Raw genomic sequence first — 14,902 nt, forward strand, 5'->3', positions numbered from 1 at the left:
GGTCGAGGTCCACCATGGCGACTCTCCGACTCACTACCGCTTACTCTAAAAGTCCAAACTCGACTACCGGGTCGACTCGTACACGAGTGACGCCAGGTCTCAACTTTTCTCCTCAACGGTACTCGCACAACTGTTTCACGATAATCTCCCACTCTAACTCGCTTACTCTACTCCATCTCTTTCAATCCTACGTTCTCGCTTCTCCATCCATTCTTACCTTCACAAACATACAAGCCGTGGACTCACGGGCCTTCCCGTGATGTCACTCCCCGTGATATCCGAAGTTAGCGAATTGTTGGCTTCCTCGAGCATCGCAAACGAGGCCTGTCATCCCCCCAATAACCGTACACGTACCCCAGCTAACTTCGGGTACCACCACGAAGGGGCGGCGACATCTCAGTCGCACCTCCGCGATCACCACGTCAACCCCGAGGGCTAAGCCTAGGCCTCGTCGTCATCACTGGTCGGGAGGCACGTTATCTTGGCCACTATCTGCGACACAGCTAGACATCTCCCGTTAAATCTACGCTCCATCACACAGATACTCCAAAACATACACCATACCATACACGTACTCTATAACACAATTAACTCACCGTACACATTTATACCCCATATCCTCAACTCATTCTCTACTACACTCAACTCAACACACATACTCACTTTTTTTCCTTTTTCTTACACTGACTTACACGTACTTCAACCTTCAACTTCATCCCCTCGGCAATGTAACGTCACAAAGAATACTTATTTAATTAAATCAAGAACGGCAGGTATACGACCTAGCCATGAGCGACCCTACCAAAAATAAAACCCTACCCAATTAAAGTCAGCCGCATCATACCTACCTAGAAAATTCCCGCTCCGATAAAATATTCTACCATCTCGAAATCTCTACCAATGAAAAAATCTACCATGATATAATCACTTTCAGAAAAAATCTCTACCACGTTGCATTTATGGATAAACTCTACCGTTTGAAAATCCTTACCATCCACTTCAAAACGTATAGTTACAGACAATAAATTTATTTTTAATTAATTGGGAATCATTTGGGAAGATTTAGGAACATAATTTTATTATTAAGCACTAATTAATTAAAGGGTAATTATATAATATTGTTTGAGCGCTTAGTGCACATGTTAGAAAATATAATTAACACGACTTTTTCGTTAGTTCATAGGAAATTATGTTTAAAGAAAGTTATGAATAATTTTGGTTTTAAGATCCCAAACGCTAATTATTAATTAATTAATTAGTCCTAAATAATAACGTCATGTTTCTACATCTTCCCAAATTATTCCCAATTAATTAAAATTAAATTTAATATCTGTAAAGTATATATTCTAAAGTTGATGATAGGGATTTTAAACGGTAAAGTTTATTCATAAATGCAACTTGGTAGTGTTTTTTTTCTAGCAGTGATTCTATCATGGTAGAATTTTCCATTGGTGGAGATTTCGGAATAGTAGAATATTTTATTGAAGCGGGAATTTTCTAGGTATGTATGATGCGGCTGACTTCGATTTCCCGACTAGAAATTATAGTCCGGAATGCCGAAGATTTAGTGAGGGGTAAGATTGGCTTGCCTACCTTAGGCAAGCCTAATATGTATTCGAGGAGCAGCGTTGCGAGCTGCGTGAAGAGGCAGGGAAGAAAATCACTGAAACTCAAGAGCAAAATCGTAAAACTTACAGCAAAGGAAGAAAGGGTTCAAAGCAATACGAGAGCGGAGATTTAGTGGCTATAAAAAGAACACAGTTCGGTCCAGGCTTAAAACTTCGAGGGAAATTTTTGGGACCATACCGTGTTTTACGTGTAATGCGCAACGACCGCTATACTGTGGAGAAAGTTGGAGAGCATGAGGGGCCACAACAAACATCTACCACCGCTGATTTCATGAAACCTTGGGTCATAAACCCCGAGGATAACCACACTGACGACAGCGGAAACGAAGAAAAATAACATCTGAGGGCAGATGTTGCTGCAGGATGGCCGAGTGTAGTATAAAAAAAAGGGTATGCTCGTTTTTCTGAAGGTTCCTGTTTAATTCTAAGTTTCCTTTTAAGATAATATAAGTTATGAGTTTTGATATTTAGGGTGTAAAAACTTTACGTTACGTTTAGAAAAATAAAATGTGCGTGTGAGAGAGAGAGTGTGTAAGACCTAAGATATGAGTCTTGGGATTGTCAAGACAGAGAGTGGGGGTGGAGGTACAGACTGCAAGAGTGCAGTATGAAAGGATGAATGAGAGTTGACCTGGGTCAGGCAGAAGGTTTTTAACCAGCAATAGGATGAGACGTGCCTACCCGGGAAAAACGGATTAGATCTGACCAGATATAATTATATCTGGTCAGATCTAATTATATCTGATCAGATCTATTTATATCTGGTTAGATATGGGATTTGAGATATAATAAGATCTAGTTATATCTGATCAGATCTAAACAGATATAACTATATCTGAATTGAAAAATACATCAGATCTGATTATATCTAGTCATATCTGATCAGATCTAAACAGATATAACTATATCTGAGTTGAAAAATCCATCAGACATGATCAGATCTAGGCATATCTGATCAGATCTAAACAGATATAACTATATCTGAGTTAAAAAATTCATTAGACATGATCAGATCTAGTCATATCTGATCAGATCTAAACAGTTATAACTATATCTGGATTGCAAAATACATTAGTCATGAAAAGGTCTTATCATATCTGGCCAGATCTAAACAGATATAACTATATCTGAATTGCAAAATGCATTAGACATGAAAAGGTCTTATCATATCTGGCCAGATCTAAACAGATATAACTATATCTGGATTGCAAAATACATTAGACATGAAAAGGTCTTATCATATCTGGCCAGATATAACTATATCGAAGTTGTCAACAGCATCAGATTCGATCAGATCTGATTAAGTAGTTACCCGGGGAAAATGATTTAGATCTGACCAGATAAAATTATATCTTTGCAAATCATTTATATCTGATCAGAACTAATAATTACACATGATCAGATCTTATTATATCTGGCCAACCACCGTTTATATCCGGTCAGATCTAATGAAATATAATTAGATCTAGGCTAGATAAACTGTCAGACATGATTATATCTAGTCAGATCGGCGTATATGTCGTAAGATCTGACCAGATATAACTATATCTGAACTAAATACAACAATTAACATAATCAGATCTTGTTATATCTGCTCAGATATAATCATGAAAATTGTTCATATCTGATTATTTACATTCACGCGATCACATACGTGGAGCAGCGCAGTGGATAGCGTTAAAGACTTTGGATCTGAAGGATGCAGGTTCGAGCCCAGCAGTCATCGGGATTTTTTCATCAATCAAATTCATGTATAACTCTTCTAAGTAACGTTTCTAATACGTTATATTACATTTCGGATCGAATGAAAACTATATTATTTTTTTTTTGCAATTTAATTTTGTTTTTTTAATAGGGATCCCGGGAAAAAAGGTTTAGATCTGGCCACATATAATTATATCTGATCAGATCTGTCCAGATCTCGTCAGATAGAGACAATTTAAAGATCTGGCCAGATCTGACAAATCAGATCTGATCAGATATAATTATATATGGTCAGATCTAAATCGTTTTCCCCGGGTAGACCTTTTCATTTTTGTAAACCATTATAACATTTTTTGTTTTTCTAATTTAAATAAACTTAAATATATTGTAAACATCACACTTGTCCCTTACTCCTATTTTCCATTACTACATATACTTTCTGACTTTTTTATTATAGTGGAAACCTAAACATGCAAAAAAGCAAATAACCTTCTCAATAAGACAATTTATAGATAAATTAAGGAAAATATAGATAGCCCGAACTGGGAATCGAACCCAGACTAATTCGGTGTCACACCGAGTGCTCTACCAGTTGAGCTATCCGGCACTATACTATATTCCGTTCAATTTTATCTATAACTTATTGAGCCACACCGTCCATCGTACGGTAATATACCATTTAATTATAGTTTTTTATAACTATTGTTACATTCTGGCTTCTCAACATATGAGACAGAATATTTTTAAATTTACCAGGTTGACGTCGTTAGGGTGTCAATAGACCCCATGTGCGTCAGCTGTTGACCTTCTTTTATTTTATGCAAAAAAAAAAAGTTTATTGACTTACCATGATGACGATTGTGGGCCCTATAGCTCGCCCCAAATAATTCCTTTGATGCCTCCTTTGAACGCGAACAAGACGAGCCCCGAAGACTCGGTTCCTTCGTAGAGGAAAACAATTTTAATTCGTCGATCAAACCACCAGAGCTCGAAGGCTCAACAACACAAGAGCTTGAAAGCTCAACAACACAAGAGCTGGAAAGCTCAACAAGAACTTCCACCGACTTAATTTTCGGACGACCTTCGATGAGGTCCGCGATGACACCTCGAATCTCTCGACCGAGCTGTACCGCACATCCTGACCTCCTGCGTCATCAGCCTCGAAGCATGAATTTCGGATTCGGAAAGGAAGCGTTCAGGCTGCCAGTATCGGCGCCCGGAACAGGTGAGAGTATTGGACTGCCGGTAGCGGCGCCCAATACGAGGTATGTGATTTTTGGGCTGCCCGTAGCGGCGCCCAAAGTTTAAATACGGAGTGCGTATTTAAATAAAAAACGGATATATATTTTGCTGTAAGTCCGAGTGACAGGATCAAGCCAGCAGGTTTGTGTAGAGTTCTGGGCTCTACCAGATCTTGTGATCGACTGCCTTGTAAACGACTGACTTGATTCTGTCACTCCTTGGTATTATACATTTTTAAAAATGTTAACGTTGCATCTCAGGTTTCCTATGAGAGAATCGTCGTGGCCCGGATCTCATGCATCGTCATCTGTTTAGACTATCCGCGAGCCACGGCGACTCTCTTATCGCAAAAGATTTCCGTTGCATTGTTGGCGGTGAATAAAAATAATATCGCCAACAAAGTAACGATTTATTAATTTATTAATTAATTATGATTATAAGAAGTGTCGAACCGTTTATTCGCCCACTGTGGCGAATAAATAATTCGAGACTTCGAAAAAAAAATTTCTAAAAATTTTTATTTAAATTTAATTAAAGCCAGAACGTAACACTATTTTCTGAATTTCTTCGTATAATACTTAAAAATTCTTTTTTAGAAGTTTTATTAAGTCTAAATAATTCTTCGTTGACTGCCAATTTTAATGAAAAATTTGACTTCTTAATACTTATGCGGGGTTTTTCGACTTTGTAAGATTTTTTCAGAGTTACAAAGAAAAAATAAGTATTTTGAAATTATTATTTTCAATTATTATCTATTATTTTCAGTTTTTTAGAGAAAAATTTCCACGCGGGTAGAACATCTGCTTGCTTCGCAAATGAGTTGTGCCAAATGACGGAAAAATAAGACACCGATTACATCACCATAGTAATCAACATTTTGTAATTTTCATCGTGTATTAATTTAAAAAATAATTAAATCATATTGAAGAACGAAAATTCACAGTATAGGATAAACAAGTATATTTAGTATAAGTTTTACATGTTATAAAAACAAAAGTCAATTGCTCATTTTTTTAGATCAAGTTGTTACCCGAGAACGATTCCAGATGTTGTTGCTTGTTACCGTTTGAAATCGACTGTAACATTTTCTTACAAGATTTCTTACTCGTCGCTGACCAAGTATGGTGATGTGGGCTTAAAAGAAAAATTTTTGTTAACCAAAAATAATTGAATCCTAAATTTATTTATTTGATATAAATGTCATATTAAATATATATATATATATATATATATATATATATATATATATATATATATATATATATATATATATATATATATATATATATACATATATTAGGGTGAGCCAAAAAAACCAACCTATCGAATTTACGTCTTAAAAAGGACCTATATATCGAAAAAAAAATTTCTCCCGTTAGGCAAAATTTTAAGCTTAATTTTAAAAGGTGTCGGTAGCCATTTGAAATTTCCCATTTAAATAACATGCAAAAAAGTTTTTTTTGATTAAAAATATTATCTTTTGAACCATGTGAGACAAAAATTTGGCTCTAGAATATTCTTGTAGGGCACTAAATTTCTTAAAAGAAAGTCCTGGGAGCCGAATTTGTAAACTTGATATTTCGTATACTAACAGGCCATCAAAGTCGAGAGTAAACAGAATCATACAAATTTAAGGCTTTATTTAGATTTTTCAAATACTTTTCTTTTATTTTGATCGATAACAAAAAATTATTTGTTACAACGTGGATATTGTTAGTGATTTCATTGCACTACATGTAGAACAAATTTTCTCGTAGTATTGACATTTTTAATAATGAAAGCTTTAAATTTGTATGATTCTGTTTACTCTACACTTTGATGGCCTGTTTGTATACGAAATATCAAGTTTACAAATTCGACTCCCCGGACTTTTTTTAAAGAAATTTAATGCCATACAAGAATATTCTAGAGCCGAATTTTTATCTCCCACGGTTCAAAAGTTATAATATTTTTAATCAAAAAAAACTTTTTTGCATGTTATTTAAATGGGAAATTTCAAATGGCTACCGACACCTTTTAAAATTGAGCTTAAAATTTTGTCTAACGGGAGAAATTTTTTTTTTCGATATATAGGTCCTTTTTAAGACGTAAATTTGATAGGTTGGTTTTTTTGGCTCACCCTAGTATATATACATATATATGGGTCATTCCACCAAATAAAATTATTTTTACGGGGCGACCCTCTTCAATTTGGTTTAAACTTTGTGGAGTCGTTCTATGTATTAAAAAAAAAATCTCGGAAAATTTGTGCCTTTTATATGCAGTATCAAATATATGATTTTCTGAATTTTTAAAAAATTATTGTTTTCAACTTTTTAATGAATTTGTTTGGAAGAAATGATTTTTTTTTTAAAATGAGCACATAACAGTTTTTTGTAGGAAAAAATCTCAGCTTTCAAATCAAAATTTTCATTTTTTATTCTACGTTACAGAAGACCTTTTAAAATTCGATCAAAGACGAAAAAACGATTTTTATGACTGTGCGGCTCTTGATATATCTAATTTGATATATTTTTCTGAAAGCTGAGACTTTTTCCCACAAAATATGTAATTTTCATGATGTGCATATTTTTTGTTTGAACAAAATCAATAATTATTTAAATGCAAGTCATTGATTTTATAGTTTCAACAAACTGTAATAGTTCATTGTGTGGGAAGATATGAAACAAAACGATGTCACACGAGAGTAAAGTAGGCTGCCCGAGCCGTAGGCAAAAGCTGACAATAACTGCAATCTGAAGTCATGTTTCATCTCATATTACACACTATTTTTTTAATGATTATCTGCATTAAAAATTAACTTCAGTGTCAGCAGCCAGTAAGAATCAAGTTAATTTACGTCCAATGGTGTGATCAACCATTAGTGTACGCGTAACTTATGATTTGCAATTTTTATAATTAAACAGAAACCGTTAATTACAAAGTCAGAACTGTCATTAACGCAGATGACATCAATAGTCTGAAATCACTATAGAACAAAACACAAGAATCAAAGTTAAAATTACTAATCCTTAGACTTGAAACATTGATGCTGGTATCATAAAAAATAGTTGTATAATTTTTGTTCTCAGAGCTTTACTGCAGATAAATACCAGAAAACATATCCTCACACCGCAAAATTTATACATCTGGGCTATTCAAAATTTTACCAGCGTTGTTATAACCACTGTTATAACTAACCCTTATCAAAAGGAACGACTTGAAACGACTGAAAAAACAATTTTAAATAGTTTATAATGCTTTTAAATACTATCAATTCTTTCGAATCACCCTTTTTATGGACATTTAACATTACAAATCGTTTCGAATCGTTTCGTTTAATCAGAGAATGATGACTTTTTATAGAAAATAAATGTTTTAGAAGTACGATACTTGAAGTCAAATACGGTGAAAAAAACACAAGCAGAGCACGCTATCTCACCTCTTGTTGATAGCTTAGGGTATATTTGTGTAAACAATGTATCAACATCCTCAAAAAAAATCTGTCTATCGGTTAATCCTGGGGGCCAGCCCCAAAACTTCCCGCTGTTTTCGAGGTCCTTGAGCTTTTTTAAAAAAATAATTTTTCCTTCAAAAAAATTATTGAAAAAGTTGAAAACAAAAATTTTTTAAAAATTAAAAAAATCATAACTTTGAAACAGCTGCATATCAAAGGCTCAAATTTTCAGAATTTTTTTTTTAATATATAGAACATCTCCACAAAGTTTGAACCAAATCGACGAGGGTCGCCCCGTAAAAATAATTTTATTTGGTGGAATGACCCATATATATTAGGGTGCGTCATTTCGAAGCAACATTTTTTTTTTTAAGTGCATGTGGAAAAAATCATAGTTTAATACAAAAAAAAAAAATTTTCGCGCAAGAAAAAAAATTCTACGTCGATTACAGACCTAGCTCATTAAAAAATTCGATTTTCCCGTTTAAATAACACGGAAAAAATTTATTTCTTAGCTTTTAATATTGTTAACTCATTAAATTAATTTAATTAATAGTTAACGTAAATTTTAATTTTATTTTTTCAATTATCTATAGCTTTACGGCATTTCAAGATATTTGATTGACAATGGGTGAAAATCACAGAGGAATTGTTTCTCTTTGAAAGTGCTTGTAACTAATTTATGTTTAGTAACCGACCGCACCGGTAAAAAATCTTAAAGCCAATTTTTTCTCTAATTTCATGGTTTCTTCTATTTTACTCATAAACCATTAACTTTACGACAAAACAGTACAGGAACTTTTTCGTAGGGAATTCGATTTTCTACAAAAATAGTCATGTAAGCCATTACCGTAGAGCTGGTAGTTTTCGAGATAAATCCAATTAAACATCTCAAAATTTGAAAAATCGCTGCTTTATTCAAGATTTTAGTACTTTTTGGTAAAATCATTGCTGAAAACACAAATAATGTATGAGAACAAAATATAAAAATACATATTACACATTTATATGTAAATATAAAAAGTATGAAACTATTATTTTTGTACTGACGGAGAAAGTAATTAAAAAAGTTTCCGATGGTCAAACAGAGACGATGGGATTAAGTGAAGAAAAGACGGAGGAAATGTAGTAGGAGACAGTTTTGTTTTACATGACATATTTTTGATGATATATTAACTAGGATATGTTATATATTTCTTCGGCCACAATTTTATCAAAAAGTACTAGAATCTTTGATAAAACAGCGATTTTTCAAATTTTAAGATGTTTAATTGGATTTATCTTGAAAACTACTAGCTCTACGGTAATGGCTTACACGACTTTTTTTGTAGGAAATTGAATTCCTTACAAAAAAAGTCCTGTACACTTTTGTCGTCAAGTTAATGGTTTATAAGTAAAATAGAAGAAACCATGAAATTTGAGAAAAAATTGGCTTTAAGATTTTTTACCGGTGCGGTCGGTTACAAAACATAAATTAGCTACAAGCACTTTCAAAGAGAAACAATTGCTCTGTGATTTTCACCCATTGTCAATCAAATATCTTGAAATGCCGTAAAGCTATAGATAATTGAAAAACTAAAATTAAAATTTACGTGTTAATCAAATGGGAAAATTTCAAATTCATTTAGCGAGTATTTAAAATTAAAATTAAGAGCTCATCTTTCGTGAGAATTTTTTTTCAATGTGTACAATGATATTTTGACATGGGACTTGGAAAAAAAAATAGTCATCTCAAACGAAGCACCCTAATATATATATATATATATATATATATATATATATATATATATATATATATATATATATATATATATATTAGGGTGTGTCAAAAAAAAATGATTTTTTTTTCTTTAGGTCTCATAGTCGCAAAAGTTTCTTTGGGACCTAAAAAAAATCCTCCTAAAAAATCAGCTCAATATCTCGAAAATTGAGCTGGCGGTTTACAAATTCATTTTCCCATTTAAAATACACGTACAAAAAATTATTTTTCAGTTTTTCGAAGAAAAATCAATGAAAAAAATTTTTTTTCCGATTTTGACTCACATACCCTCATAGGAAATCTAATTCCCTACAAAAATGTCCCTGATAGTCATGCTCGTAAATATAATACAAAAAAAGTTACAAGCCTCCAAAATTCGAAAAAAAATAATTTTTTTTTATGTATAATTATTGTTTTTACTTTATTGTTATTTAATGGGTGGTATATTTTGTTTTCTGAATTTAATTCGCAATCTTTTATAGAAAATCTATTTTATTGACTGATTGACATAGGTAAAAAAAAAAAAGTTAATCGTCACGGTTTTAAATTATTTTACACCTTGAAAGCTCAATAATTTTCTTTTTCTTTCACTTTATGAGCATGCTAAAATAATAATTTCTTGCGGAAAAATAGATTTTCTGGAAACGATTGCAAATTAAAATTCGAAAAAAATATCACCAATTAAATAACGATAGCGTAAAAACAACAATTATAAGTAAAAAAAAAATCTTTTTTTTTCGAACTTTGGAGGCTTGTAACTTTTTTTGTATTATAGTTACGAGCATGACTATCAGGGACATTTTTGTAGGGAATTAGATTTCCTATGAGGGTAAGAGAGTCAAAATTGGAAAAAAAATTTTTTTCATTAATTTTTCCTCGAAAAACTGAAAAATAATTTTTTTTACGTGTATTTTAAATGGGAAAATGAATTTGTAAACCGCCAGCTCAATTTTCGAGATATTGAGCTGATTTTTTAGGAGGATTTTTTTTAGGTCCCAAAGAAACTTTTGAGACTATGAGACCTAAAGAAAAAAAAATCATTTTTTTTTGACACACCCTAATATATATATATATATATATTAGAGTGGTCCTTATTTTGGACGTTTTCGAATTTTTATGTTCCCAGAGGCTTATGTGGTTCGAAATAAATAAAAAAAAATATCCTCAAAGTTTCAGGTCTCTATCTCAATTTTAACCCGTGCCGCACAGCGATGTAAGTTTCTCATTTAAATAACACGGGGTTTTTGGCATTGAACGATTAAGTTTTTATTCCGGCTAAAGTAACTGTTTGAAAAATTTGAAACTCTGTAGACTTTATCCTCATATTAGCAGCTACTCCTCAGAATTTTTACAGATTTTCAGCTACTATAATTTTGGGGGTACAGCATGATGAAAAAAAGAAAAAAATTATTTTTTTTATTTTTAGCTAAAATTTTTTTCAAATAACATATCAAATCAGTCTGCATCCTTATCAGAAGTTCTTACTTTTTTTCATTCTCGCACCTAAGTGGGTGAACGGTATATCTTTGTTGCACTAATACAGTAATCAGGAACTTTGCATTAATGTGCAGTAAAGTGTTCCTTAAAGGATTTTTTAAATATATTACGATTACCTCACCAACGGTTTCAATTACGGCAGAAAAAAATTCCCTTAAAGTTGGAGCTCTTAATTCCAATGGAACCACGTGTCGCAAATTTTGTTTTTGTGATTTTTTAAATTTATTATATTTATTTATAAAAGAGATCTATTTTATTAATAATTTATTATCGTTAGAAAATTGTAAACAAATAATTATTTCGATATTATAATGCACAAAACTATCAACCTTTTGTTCATTATTTATTGCTTAAAACAAATAATAAACTTAAAGGTGACCAACTTATTTAAGCAAATATTGAAAGAAATTTAATTTATTGATAATATTTATCAACTGTTAAACTGAGACATAATATGATTAGTGGCATTGATATACCGATCTCAGATATCAATTGAATGCATTATATATTTTTGAAAAAGACACATTGTCAACTAACATAAACAAAATATTTCTTGAAAAAATCACAAAAAAAATTTTGCGGTAACTCTTCCCGTTAGAATTAAGAGCTTAAACTTTAAGGGAATTCATTCTGTTGTAATTGAAAAAAAATGCTTCTGATTACTGTATTAGTGCCACAAAGATATACCGTTCACCCACTTAGGTGCGAGAATGAAAAAAAGTAAGAAATTCTGATAAGAATGCAGACTGATTTGATATGTTATTTGAAAAAAAATTTAGCTAAAAATAAAAAAAATAATTTTTATCTCTTCTTTCATCATGCTGTACCCCCAAAATTATAGTAGCTGAAAATCTGTAAAAATTCTGAGGAGTAGCTGCTAATATGAGGATAAAGTCTACAGAGTTTCAAATTTTTCGAACAGTTACTTTAGCCGGAATAAAAACTTAATCGTTCAATGCCAAAAACCCCGTGTTATTTAAATGAGAAACTTACATCGCTGTGCGGCACGGGTTAAAATTGAGATAGAGACCTGAAACTTTGAGGATTTTTTTTTTCATTTATTTCGAACCACATAAGCCTCTGGGAGCATAAAAATTCGAAAATGTCCAAAATAAGGACCACTCTAATATATATATATATATATATATATATATATATATATATATATATATATATATATATATATATATATATATATATATATTAGGGTGGCCCAAAAAAACCGAGTATTTTTGTTTTTCGAGTCTCTAATGAAAATTTGTTAGTTTAAGATGTTTTAAAAAGCCTCTCCAAAAATCAGCTCGATAAAAAATTTTCAAGAGCTCGCTCACACATTTTGAAAATATCAAAAATCATTAGAATTCGAATTTTTTGTTTCTGAATTTTTTCTTCCTCGTGGCAGCAATATTGTATATCCGTAAAATTATGACTATGCTGAAAATTTCAACCCAATATTTAACTATTTAACGGCGCTCGAGAATTTTGAACATTAACTGATAATGTGCAACTAATACTTTGAATTAGTTTTTGTATTTTTTTATAACTCAATTACTGTCAGTTCACTTGAATATACCTTTGCATAACCGAAAAAATACAGGACGGTCTTAAACAATAAAATTGGGTAAGTTTTGAATAAGCAACGAAACCTAAAAATCGAATTAAAAAATAATAAAGTATGTAAATAACTTATTATTTCTATTACTCGGGTTATATTTTTATTCATTATTCATAATGTTACAAGTTGATGGTAAAAAAATGGAGAAGGTTTATTATTAATATTCAAGGGTCGCTCGAAAACATTCAAGAGACAGTAGTCGGAAACATTCGAAATTCTTGAGCGCCGTTTAAATATGTTAATTTTGAGCTGAAATTTTCAGGGTAGTCATGATTTCATAAATATAAACTATAGCTGCCATAGGAAAGAAGAAATTGAAAAAAAAAAAATCCTAATTTCGATCATTTTTGATATTTTTAAAATTCGTGAGCGACCTCTTAAAAATTTTTTATCGAGCTGATTTTTGGAGAGGCGTCTTGAAACATCTTAAACCAACAAATTTTCATTAGAGGCTTGAAAAAAAAAAATAGTCGGTTTTCTTGGGCCACCCTAATATATGTACACAGATTTTACTGTATATAGATAGACCTTCTAGATTAGGGTAAATAAAAATTTTTTTTTTTGCTTCTATCTTCTGAAATTTTTGTGGTGCCGAAAAAAAAATCTTCCTAAAAGATGAGCTCTCTCAACTCTGAAAGGCCGCAATTATAATCGTAATGATTACTTTTGATCAAGTCGTAAAATTTTTTTTGTCTTTCATTAAAATTTCAATTACTTGTAAGCTGCTTAATAATTAATACATTTATCCATAGATCTTTAAAGGTGGTTTCTCAAGCTTTCCAAAACCCTATCAAAAGTCATAATCATCATAATTTAAACCCTAACCGAAGGTTTTTGAAAAGTGTCGATTTTGAATTTCATACTGACATCATTCATTTTCATTTCTTTTTTCATTTTTTTTTTGCTTTGATTGGAGAAAATTTCGACTCATCATAGGGTTTTGGGAAGCTTGAGGAATGAGCTCTAGAAATCAGTGCAAAAATTAAAAAAATATTAAGTAGCTTACGAGTAATTAAACTTTTATAAAAAAAAAAAATATTTACATGTTTATCAGATGTGAAATTGAAATTAAAATTTCGATTGGATTAGATATTCCGGATATATAAAATAAAAAATTGACAATGTTGAGTTTATAAATGATTTGAAGTGGAATCGAGCTTGAATAACATTGTAAAAACTTACCGGATTATTAGCAGCATCGAATTCTCGTTCCCTAGCTGCAATTCTCTGCAATAGTAAAAAGAGTTAACAATTTAGAATTGGTAAAAATGAAAAATTAAATAAAAATTAATTTATTGAATCTGCGTTTTGAGTCATTTTACGAGACGCTGGTTTCATGGTATAGAAAAAAAAAAGAAAATGAGTTAAAAAATGATTAAAAATAAAATTATATCTAAGAACTAGTTAACCCGCTAACCAGGTCCCAAATTTTTTGCTGCTTTCAAGCTTATCAAGCTCGTGACCTTATTGTCGATTTTCCAAAGGCTCCCTCTAATTTTATCAGAAATGACCTCTCGGACAAGAAAATCTCAGCAAAAACATCTTATGGAAATATGTCTCTGAACTATAAGTTCTCAACATAAATATTGAGACAAATCGCTTTTTGCTTCGGCAATTTTCACTAGCAGCCACCTGAATTCGCGGGTTGAACTCTGGCTTAGGCTGGTCTCTACAAAATTTATAATTTACCTGGACCACGCAGATGGGTTCTCGCAAGAACAAAACCCACACTCAATCAACTAGACAATAAATGAAACTTATTTTAAGCTCCCTCACAGCTATTTTCTTTATTATATAAAATTAGTTAACTTAAAATTATTGAATCAGAGGATGAGGCAGAATACAGGTACATGAATTATATAAAATAAACAATTTGTTATTGCTAATCGTAACAATAAAAATTACTTACAATTGTGTGTAAATTCCGGATACAGAAATAGATATTGTAGAATTATTTTGTTCAATGCATTGTCTTAATTTGACTATACGATCCATATGAGATTGCCAAGCGGTAACGTTAG

The sequence above is a fragment of the Microplitis mediator genome, chromosome 10 (genome assembly GCF_029852145.1).
Source record: "Microplitis mediator isolate UGA2020A chromosome 10, iyMicMedi2.1, whole genome shotgun sequence".
Lineage (NCBI taxonomy): Eukaryota > Metazoa > Arthropoda > Insecta > Hymenoptera > Braconidae > Microplitis > Microplitis mediator.